Source organism: Mangifera indica, chromosome 13 (genome assembly GCF_011075055.1).
Source record: "Mangifera indica cultivar Alphonso chromosome 13, CATAS_Mindica_2.1, whole genome shotgun sequence".
Taxonomy (NCBI): domain Eukaryota; kingdom Viridiplantae; phylum Streptophyta; class Magnoliopsida; order Sapindales; family Anacardiaceae; genus Mangifera; species Mangifera indica.
Window position 1 is genome coordinate 7,669,530 of NC_058149.1, and position 10,008 is coordinate 7,679,537.

General features: G+C 32.1%; 1 long non-coding RNA gene and 1 other non-coding gene across 2 annotated transcripts; one reads left to right on the plus strand and one right to left on the minus strand.

The window, feature by feature from the left end:
- Positions 1-208: 208 nt before the first annotated feature.
- LOC123195361 lies at positions 209-315 on the plus strand. The gene has a single exon (XR_006497431.1). It is a non-coding gene; the product is annotated as a small nucleolar RNA R71 (small nucleolar RNA).
- Positions 316-7,150: 6,835 nt separating this feature from the next.
- On the minus strand, positions 7,151-8,699 carry LOC123193816. Its single transcript, XR_006497152.1, has 2 exons — positions 7,427-8,699; positions 7,151-7,313 (listed from the first exon to the last, which is right to left on the minus strand). It is a non-coding gene; the product is annotated as an uncharacterized LOC123193816 (long non-coding RNA).
- Between the last annotated feature and the right edge of the window lie 1,309 nt (positions 8,700-10,008).

Here is a 10,008-nt window from a genome sequence, read left to right on the forward strand (position 1 = left end):
GTTAGATGTATTTACCTTACTAACCTTATTTAATGTATGATCCATCCTTGTCTTGAATTGTTGTGAATTGGCTGCTATGTTGGAAATCAAATTATTTGCAGCCTCTGAAGTCTTATCCACCAACACTCCTCCACTAGCAGCATCAATCATACTTTTATCCATTGGTAACAAACTCTTACAAAAATATTGGATTAGGAGTTGATCAAGAATCTGATGATATGGGCAGCTTATGCACAACTTCTTAAAGCACTCCCAATATTCATATAAGGTCTCCTCATTATTCTGCCAATTAATGCATATCACTTTTCTAATGTTGGCAGCCCTTGAAGCAGGAAAGTATTTCCCTAAAAGCTGCTTCTTTAATTTGTTTCAGGTATTAACGGCTCTAGATGGCAAGTCATAGAGCCAATGTTTTGCAAATTCGTCCAAGGAAAAAGGAAAGGCCCACAACTTTATTTGTTCTTTTGTCACACTAGTTGGTTTCATACTAGAATAACAACATGGAACTCCATAAGGTGTTTATAAGGATCTTCTCCGACAAAACCACGAAATTTGGGCAAAAGATGAATTAGTCCAGATTTTAATTCAAACACAACATTTAAATTAGGGTACTCAATACACAAAGGTTGTCGATTTAAATTAGGAGTAACTAACTCCTTCAAAGTTCTATTATTTGCAACCATATCTTTTACTTTAGAATCACTAGCTGAGTTACTAGACACTAAGTCAAGGGCTATGTTGACATCAGGCAATGAAACTCCTACTTGTTAATGATTCTGCCTAGCCTCTCTCCTTAACCTACTTATAGTTTGTTCAATTTCTGGAACAAAATTTAAATCACCACGATGAAAGGACCTAGTCATAAACTAAAACTCACATAAATAATTAACAAAGAATTAAAACCAACAAAAAAACTAGAAAAAGCAAAAAAAATTTAAAATCTATGGCCAAAAACCCTATCAAAATCATTTTTTGGCCTCAAAAGGGTGGGGCTAATGAATCCTTAAATGGATTCACTAATCCTGTGCAAAATGTCATTTTCTTCAAAACAAATACTCGTAATGCTCCTAATTCCACCAAAAATTCTACAGTTCACTGAAACCATAAACTAAATACTCACAAACTTCACTCATAAAGGTAAGAATGATAATAATATTATCAATCACTAAATGAAGCAATAAAAATAATGAAAACACCAAATCTGATTATAACTAGTCCCTTGCAACGGTGCCAAAATCTTGATGCGTGTCGAGCACAACCAAAAATTAAATTTATCTGCTACCCATTAGTAATAACAACAAGTAAGAATCGATCCACAGAGACTAATTAATCAAATTATCTAATTAATATCACAAATAACTAACAAAAAAGAAAAGGGGGTTTACTTTTGTAAGTTCATAAAGAAGAAAAAAATTTCTAAAAACTGAATTGAGAAATAAAAATTCAATCAAAGACAATCTCAATTCAGTGGAAATGACCATAGTTGCAAAATGATCACTGACCTCTAATATATAAATTTTATTTTTTATTTAAATATTTAACCCTAGATTACCAAAGCCAAACAATTTGTATCTTTCCTAATTTTGTTAATCAAGGTCGAGCACACAAATTAATTCTTATCAATAAATCAGTTGGTATTAAGCAATCTTTATGAATTTACCGATAGCGTTACAAATTAGGAATGAATTAAAGATAAATAAAATCTAACAAACATCAAGTTATTTAATTCATTCTATATATTTTTTAAACAAGCACCAAAAACTTAGGTCATAATTGTTCTTGTGTAGTTGCTACTCCAACTAAACATCATAACAATTGATGAATTATGGATTCAGTTTAGCTATAGACTGCACAATTCAATCAATTTATAGGCCTATTAATTAAGTAAATCATGCAATCATTAACATGTAAAATAAAGAAACATAGATATTTGAATTGATAAATGAATAAGATTACGAACAAAGTCTCACATTTTTGACAATCGGAATGAAGTTCCCTTAAATCGAACCAAAGAACTTAGCCAAACATTATGGAATGAATAGCACAAAAGAAATAAAAACTATGTTCTGTTCTGCTTCTTTAACCTAGCAGCCTAAGAGATATATTTATAAGCCAATAGAAATGTACAAGGGGTGCCTAACCAACTTTTAAAATTAAGGCAAATATTCCAACTAAAGCACATGTATTCCCAGTCTTCTAGACCTATATTCGACTCCCTCTTGAAGTTGGACCAAGTCTTTATGTGATCCATGTCGAAAAAATCCAATTCAACTAAGGATGAGGGATCATGGATCCCAACAATAACTTCCACTCTAGTTTCGAATAGGAAAATGATCTTTTGGACTTTGACCCCTTTATAAGAATTGTAGCTTAGGATGTGTAGATGAATTTAGGCCTTGAATCATGCCCTTTTAAAGGTTCAACGTTCTAACAGAAATCCTACTATAATTAGGATATGAACTAGCTTTCCAGATCTACTTTTGAAGCAACATTCGGAAACCCAAACAAACTCAGATTTCAATCAATAATATCATTCCAAAAAACTTAGGACGTCCTTTACAAAACCTCTGAAGGCCTCTTCCTTTCTAAAACTCTACGTTGGTTAAACACTTGTAAGAAACATAGAAGGTTGAAATCACTAAAATTTTAGAATTTTCTAATTAAAAGCTCAATTAATTTATTCTTACCTATCCAAACATGTATTACCCATAAAAATAAACATAGACTGACACAATAGAACATAAAATACTCCCAAACAATTAAATGTAAGGGAAATACATATATGAAAATACGTACTCATCAGTTATTATATAATCAATCTACAATTAACTCATTAAGATTGTTAAGGTAAATGAAATAATGCATTACATTACTTGACCTTGGTATTTTAATTATACATAAAAAAAATCCACTAAACATTTGATAGTATATTTTTTTCAAAATTTTTTATTTTATATGTTATTTTAATATTTAGTCTTTGTATATAATTTTGTAAGATTTTTTCAATGTGACATGACAACAATACATTTAAGGGCATTATTATACTTTAGCCCATTCATCCTAGAATCAATAATATAGTTTTAAAATTGAGGGGCTTCGATTTAACAAGAAAAAGAAGAATCTTGTCTTGGCACAAACTATAAGGCTATTTATTATAATAACAATTCAAATTTATGGACTATACAACAGGGAAATTAATTAAAATAAGCAAAAATATTTTCGTTTATACATTTTTAGGCCAACATACAAAAGTTTAATCTATTTAAGCAAATAATAAATTTTTTACCCATTTTACCCTTATGTTGAAAATACAAGTTAAAAATACAAAGTTGAAAACTTGAAAGTTACTTTTGTAGAAAACGGAAAAGAAAAAGCCAAAATTACAAATCGGAAAATACAAACTAGAAATCACCGACGAATATCCTACAAGTAGTGTGGGGTAATCAGCAAAATATATAGAAGCAACAATATATCGACAATGGCTTCGCAAGTTAGTTACCATTTGCTATTTTATTTATTTGGTTTGTGTCATTTTTATCAAATAAGTGTAAATAATCTATTGTGGGTATACGGGTATTGAATGTCAGGTGTTATTGATTAAATGAAATATTTTTTTTGAGAATGTGCATCGATTATAGTGGTTGTCATGGCGGTTAGGGTTTTTACAGTGGAACCATAAATTTGCCGATTTATGTATATGGATGTTTTGAATGATATATAAAAATATAGTTTCAATGTTAATGGATGTCTGAAAGTGTAACCGACGAAGAGACGAAAATCACGCAAATTTTTAGGAACTATGCAAAACTGCACAAACCATACAAACTGCACGCCAACTATGCTAACTGCACCAACTACGCACAAACCGTGCCAACGCCAACTATGCAAACCGCGCTAGTTCCAACTGCCTTTGTGCTTCAATGCCAACCACGCTACTTTGTCAGCGCCAACCTCACAATGTCCCACCATCTGTGTAATGTCACGCAATCATACAAAATCACACATTATGTAATGTCACAAAATGATACTATTCCCATAATGTGATATTGCTTTATACCTGATTAAATTTAAACTTTATTGAATGAAACTCATAACATTTCATTTTAAATATGTTTTTGTAGAAATTTTCAATTAATGATCAAGTGGGGGAGAGGCAATTTCATGATGCCCATGATTTTAGAGTTATAATCAATATTCGTAGTCATAAAGATATGATGAAACATATAAGAGCAAAATTAAGTTCAAAGCAAAAGATATTGTTTAGACAAACATGTTTCAGACATTTTTAAATCTTGAAGTGCATGGATATAGTTCGACCCTATTACATAGTGTATTATTTCAACAAGTAAATAAGGGTGAGTTAGGAGAGGTGTTTTGGTTTAAATTAAATGGGGTCGATTGTAGATTTAGTCCAATTGAGTTTACTATGATTATTGAATTGAAATTTAGTAGAGAAGCGGATATAACTAAATACATAACAACAAATTTATTGAATTTTAGAAACAAATACTTTCCAAGTGGCAGATCTGTGACTCATGGTGATCTCAATAAAAGTTTAATGTCTAAAGCATGGGGAAACAATAATGAAGATGTTGTCAAAATAGTTGTATTGTATCTAATATATTATGGATTATTAGGAGCAAATAATCAAAAAGTGGTATCAGAACATATAATACAGTTAGTAAATGATTATGATAGTTTCAATAGATTTCCATAGAGGACTATAGTTTGAAAGTTGATAGCGGAATCAATGAGTTGAGCAGTGGAGAAACGGTATGAAGAAGTTATGAATAAGCATTGAGCATACGATCTAGATATTCTAGTGCAAACTTATGCGTTAAAGGGATTTACAGTTGTATTTCTGGTAACCTTAGAGATAAATATGAGATTAAATTATATTTATATTACTTTTACTTTTTTGGTTTGCTTATGTTATTTATTCTACAAATTCTATTGATCCCTCGCATGTTGAAATGGAAATCCTTAAATTTAGGGGGTTATTCATTTTACTTTTTTACTTATGTTATTTATTTTACAAATTTCATTTTACAAGTTATTCAATAACCTGGGGGGTTTCGCAGCTTGCAAGTCCAAAGATAGGATCCCTCGCATATTGAAATAATAGTCACTTAAGCGATTAAGGTAAGATCTTGTTAACCACATATTTGGGGCTTCTCATGTACGTTAATTTATTTTTAACATAATAAGAAGTAAATTTGTTATATTATAAAAATTGATACATTTATTGAAACATTTATTATAATGTTGTCACTCCTGTGTTGATTCCATCTACCAAAAAGACACAATCGATGTGGTATAGAAAGGTTATGGATTACATGGGGTATACAGAAGAATCTGATGATGATCGTAGCCTTACTCAATCTAGCGGTACAATCCAATATCCTCACCATGCACATCAAAGCACACATGTACACAGTCCAGTCATGTTTAGATGGACTGCATCACCAGTTACCAGGTCAGAGCGTTGATCCACACATCAATCGTCGATGTCCCCGCATCAAACTACTAGAAGATCTCTTGATGCCATATATATTAGAATCATATCTACTACTAAAAATGTTCGTTTTGAGGAAATGTTATATGGATTCATGGAAATAGTGGAGCAACGTTTTAGACAGTTTGAAGAGTGACAAACATCCATTGAAACAAAGATTGCAAAGATGTAACGTATGTTTTATGCCACCCTTAGAGATGAGGTTAGTGTAAAAAAAATAAAAAAAACATATGATTAATATTTAAAATGCAACGATGATAATGATAATAATTTTTCATGATAACACAGAATGAGTCGACTAAGCTCATTATTGAGATGGCCCAAGATGATGATGTATGTCCACATGATGATTATAAAGTGGTAATTGAGTGTAAACCTATGGAGACACCAATATAGCCTCAATCGAGTACTTGAAAGACATTACGGGGCAGAATTATCAAGAAGGGTTGAGCACTACTCAGCCCGTTTACTAATCCTATGACACAACGCCAGTCACGAAAAGGAAACCAACGAATGAATATTGATTTTGGGCAATGGCATAATAACGCTGACAGTGATGACATAACATTAACTTATTTGCATGGCCCTTACAAGAAGCTTGACTGGTGGGATAAGATTTGCACAGAAAATAAGTGGCTAACGGATGAGGTGACTAAGTTATCAACATATATTATATTTATGCAATGTCGTTATTATAAACAATGTAATTATAATGTATGTTTTTGTTGTATTTTCAGCATATGCATAATTACTTAGTTATGTTGCGTCATTCGTACCCCACTGCTAATTAGACATGTGTAATACGTTTGGGAATGATTGGCTACCACATATTTTACAAGATCGAGATGTGGCTACCTATGAAAACTTTCAATGGCCTCGACTATTACTAGATCCCATTGAAGGGATAAGTTCACAGCTGTTAGATCAGGCAAGAGATACGGGATACATTCCATGGGCGAAAGTTGACAAAGTCACAAATTTGTTCAAAATTATATAATTGGTAACACATTACTAACTTTTGGTTATTCTTTTTACAAGTGTACATTCCTATTAATTACGATTGTCAACATTGGGCGTGCGATGAAATTAACCTCAAAGCATGGACTATGACTGCATACGACTCTTCAGTTAATTTCATAACTTCCACAGATAGGTTTATTGAGATGATGGCGCGATAATGCTACTAGCTAATGGGAGGTTAAGAGTGATGACCTTAACATGGAGTCGTTCACGCTTATCGATGTACCGATGTTTCGCAGCAGGGCACAGCCTCGGGTGATTATGGAGTCTTCACACTATGATGATGGAGTACTTAGCCACCGAGCACCCATTTGACTATGCAACCTCTGACACTATTCGTTTGTGCAAGATGACGCATCTAAGATTTTTGCTCACGGACGCATTGATTGATATTGTTTCATGGTTGATGTATATATATATATTTTTTTTTTGGCTGCATGGTAAATGGTCGATGTATATTTATTTTGTTGATTATCATGTTATCATTTTATTATTTCATACTATTCATGCTTTGGAACTAAGTTTGGGTGGATTGAATATATATATATATTGGAGTGTATTTTTGGATTAAATGTAAAGAGGAAGAAGAAAAAGATATGGATAATGGAAATAATATAGGGGAGAATATGCCGAAATTTTTTTAAAATGTTAAAATACCATATAATAACCATTGAATGTTTAAAAAGTTTATAATACAAAAATAAAATAAAATTTGTCACAGTTCAACACCTCGCAACACTGGAGTGCAAATTCACCCAGCCTCGCACACCCTGAACACCTGTAACAAGACACATAAAACATGATAGTTTAAAAACACTTTAAATACAAATGTAATGTATAACAATTTGATACCTAAAAGGCTATGGAAGACCAGCACGTGATATTGCTTACCCTCTACTTGTCTCGGATAAAGGGTTCGTATATGTAATCTAAGTATGTCCACTCTTGTGACACCAACTATAATCAGGCTGACATACTTCCTCCCCCTGAGATGGTCTCCTATTGTGTTCCGATGGTCGATTTGAACATTGATGTTGCATTGGAGATGGAAGGACCATAGGAAAATCCTCTAGATGTACCTATTCAAAAGGATCTCTGAGTGGTTCAACACTATCTTTATTTACAGCTTGCCAATATTCTGTTGAATAGTATTTGTTTACCCATTGATAACAATCAAAAAGATTATGGAACCTAGTCACGACTACAACGTGTGTACATGGAATATATGACAATTGAAATTTCTTACAACTGCACTCTCTCACACATAGATCCACTATAGCGACCGACTAGCCCACACCGTGCACTTCATATCTATGCATAGTAATTGGTTTGACAACCATATTAGTTGATCTAAGGATATGACATGTTATTTTCTCCTCTACCCACGGAGTAAGTTGATTATTAGAAGTCTCTACATGATCAAAAAAATATTATAAGTGTATAATTCAACATCATGCACAGAAATAGGAAAATTATATGAACCTGCCATATTGCTTCAAATGATTGAACTCCTAGTTGTGGTTCAATTCGCTGTTGTTACATATTGGTTCTAACTTCTGTAGGCCTTGTAAACACGGTAAGAAATAACAGATCCCTTTTATGTGTCTTTAATAACCTCATCATAATCTAAATATCAAAATCATCCTTTAACAAATATAGTACATCACTATAGATGGTTGGATTTTGCATATAAATTTTTACAATATTATAACTTCGATTAATGCACAAACGAGAACACACTGCTTCTACAAATCCATCATAATTTATTTTTTTACTATTGATACAAATGTTTGAACTCCACAAATATATTTTAAACTGTTATCACCTTCGTTAACTCCATATCTATCATATCCAAGCAAATATATTAGTTTTCCCATTTTTCCTACACACACAAAATTTAAAATAATTAAGTAACCACACAAATACAAACCATGTAAACGAAAACCATACAAACCACGCAAATGCAAACCACATGAACGCAAACCACGCGAACACAAATCACACAAACGCAAAACCACACAAACGCAAACCACGTAATTTACCAAAAATATATAGCGATTTCCATTTTCACTTAAATCTGGGTAACAAAACTATTGAATGTACAAATAATGTAAGTATTTATAAAAAGATTCAAGCACTTAGAGATCATCATTAAAGTTTTTAACTTTTAATTCTTAGAAAAGTTATAAGCTTCACAGTTTCTTTAATACAGGTTGCTATTTATATAAAAGAAACTTAAAAGAAATTTACTTGCTATATGATGATGATGAATGACAAAGAAACAATTAAAATGTGTTGTCGTTAGAGTGTTGACAGAAAAAGAGTGTTGAGAAAAGAGATGATGATGAAAATTACAAAAGTAGATTAGTTAAGTAAAGTGAATAAAAAGTATTATTAGAATAAAAATTTTGGTTTGCTTATAAAAGTAAAAAAATAGAATGATTGGCTTAAAAATGTATAAACAGAAATATTTTTACTTATTTTAATTAATTTTCCTATACAACAAGTCATTCTTTAATAATTTTCAGTATTTTGAACTTTTGGAAAAATTTTATCTATTTAAATGATATCACCAGTAGGGATGGCAACGGGGAGGGGCGAGGAGGGGATCTCAATCCCCGTCCCCGTCCCCGTCCCCGTAGGGGATATCAATCCCCGTCCCCGTTACGGGGATGAAAATGATTCCTCGTCCCCTCCCCGCAAACAAAAATCCCCTCCCCATACCAACAAAAAATATATATTATTTTTACCTTGTAAATACAATATAAATATATTAAATAACAAAATTAAGCAAAATTAAAATTAATCTACTATTTCAAATATCATAAATATAATATATTAACTCATTTAATATGCATAACAAAAACCTAAATAAATTTGAAAAACATAAATAATTTAAAACTATAAAAATATATTAGTATTTTAAATAAATATATTAATATAAAGGGACAGAGATAGGGGCGGGGAGGGGAAGGGGTTGAGGCGGGGAGGGGAAGGGGTCGAGGCGGGGAGGGAACACATGTATCCCCATCCCCGGCCCATCCCTGTTGGGATCGGGGAGGGTTAGAACCCCTAAAGTCGAGCCTAAATTGTCATCCCTAATCACCAGTGAAACTAGTAATGAAATAGCTTACTTATTTATAACTACAGGAGCATTTAGATGAAAATTTATTCGATGGCATTAAAGTTTTTTAAGTAAAAAGTTCAGATTATAATCTTCCAATTAATAATGAATTTCTGGCCAAACGAATGAGAAAGAATAATGCTTGAATAATGTACGGCTTCAATGAGTACACGAAGAATATTAAGGTTGCCTTCTTTGAAATGTTTCTACAGATTTATAGATTAGATTATAGCTTCAGATGGGTGAGTACTACCAGACAGTGAATGTTTAACGAGGGGGGCTTTGTAGGAATATATTTATTACCCAAACATACTACTAAATTACGAACAAAAAGCAAAATAAGAAGTAT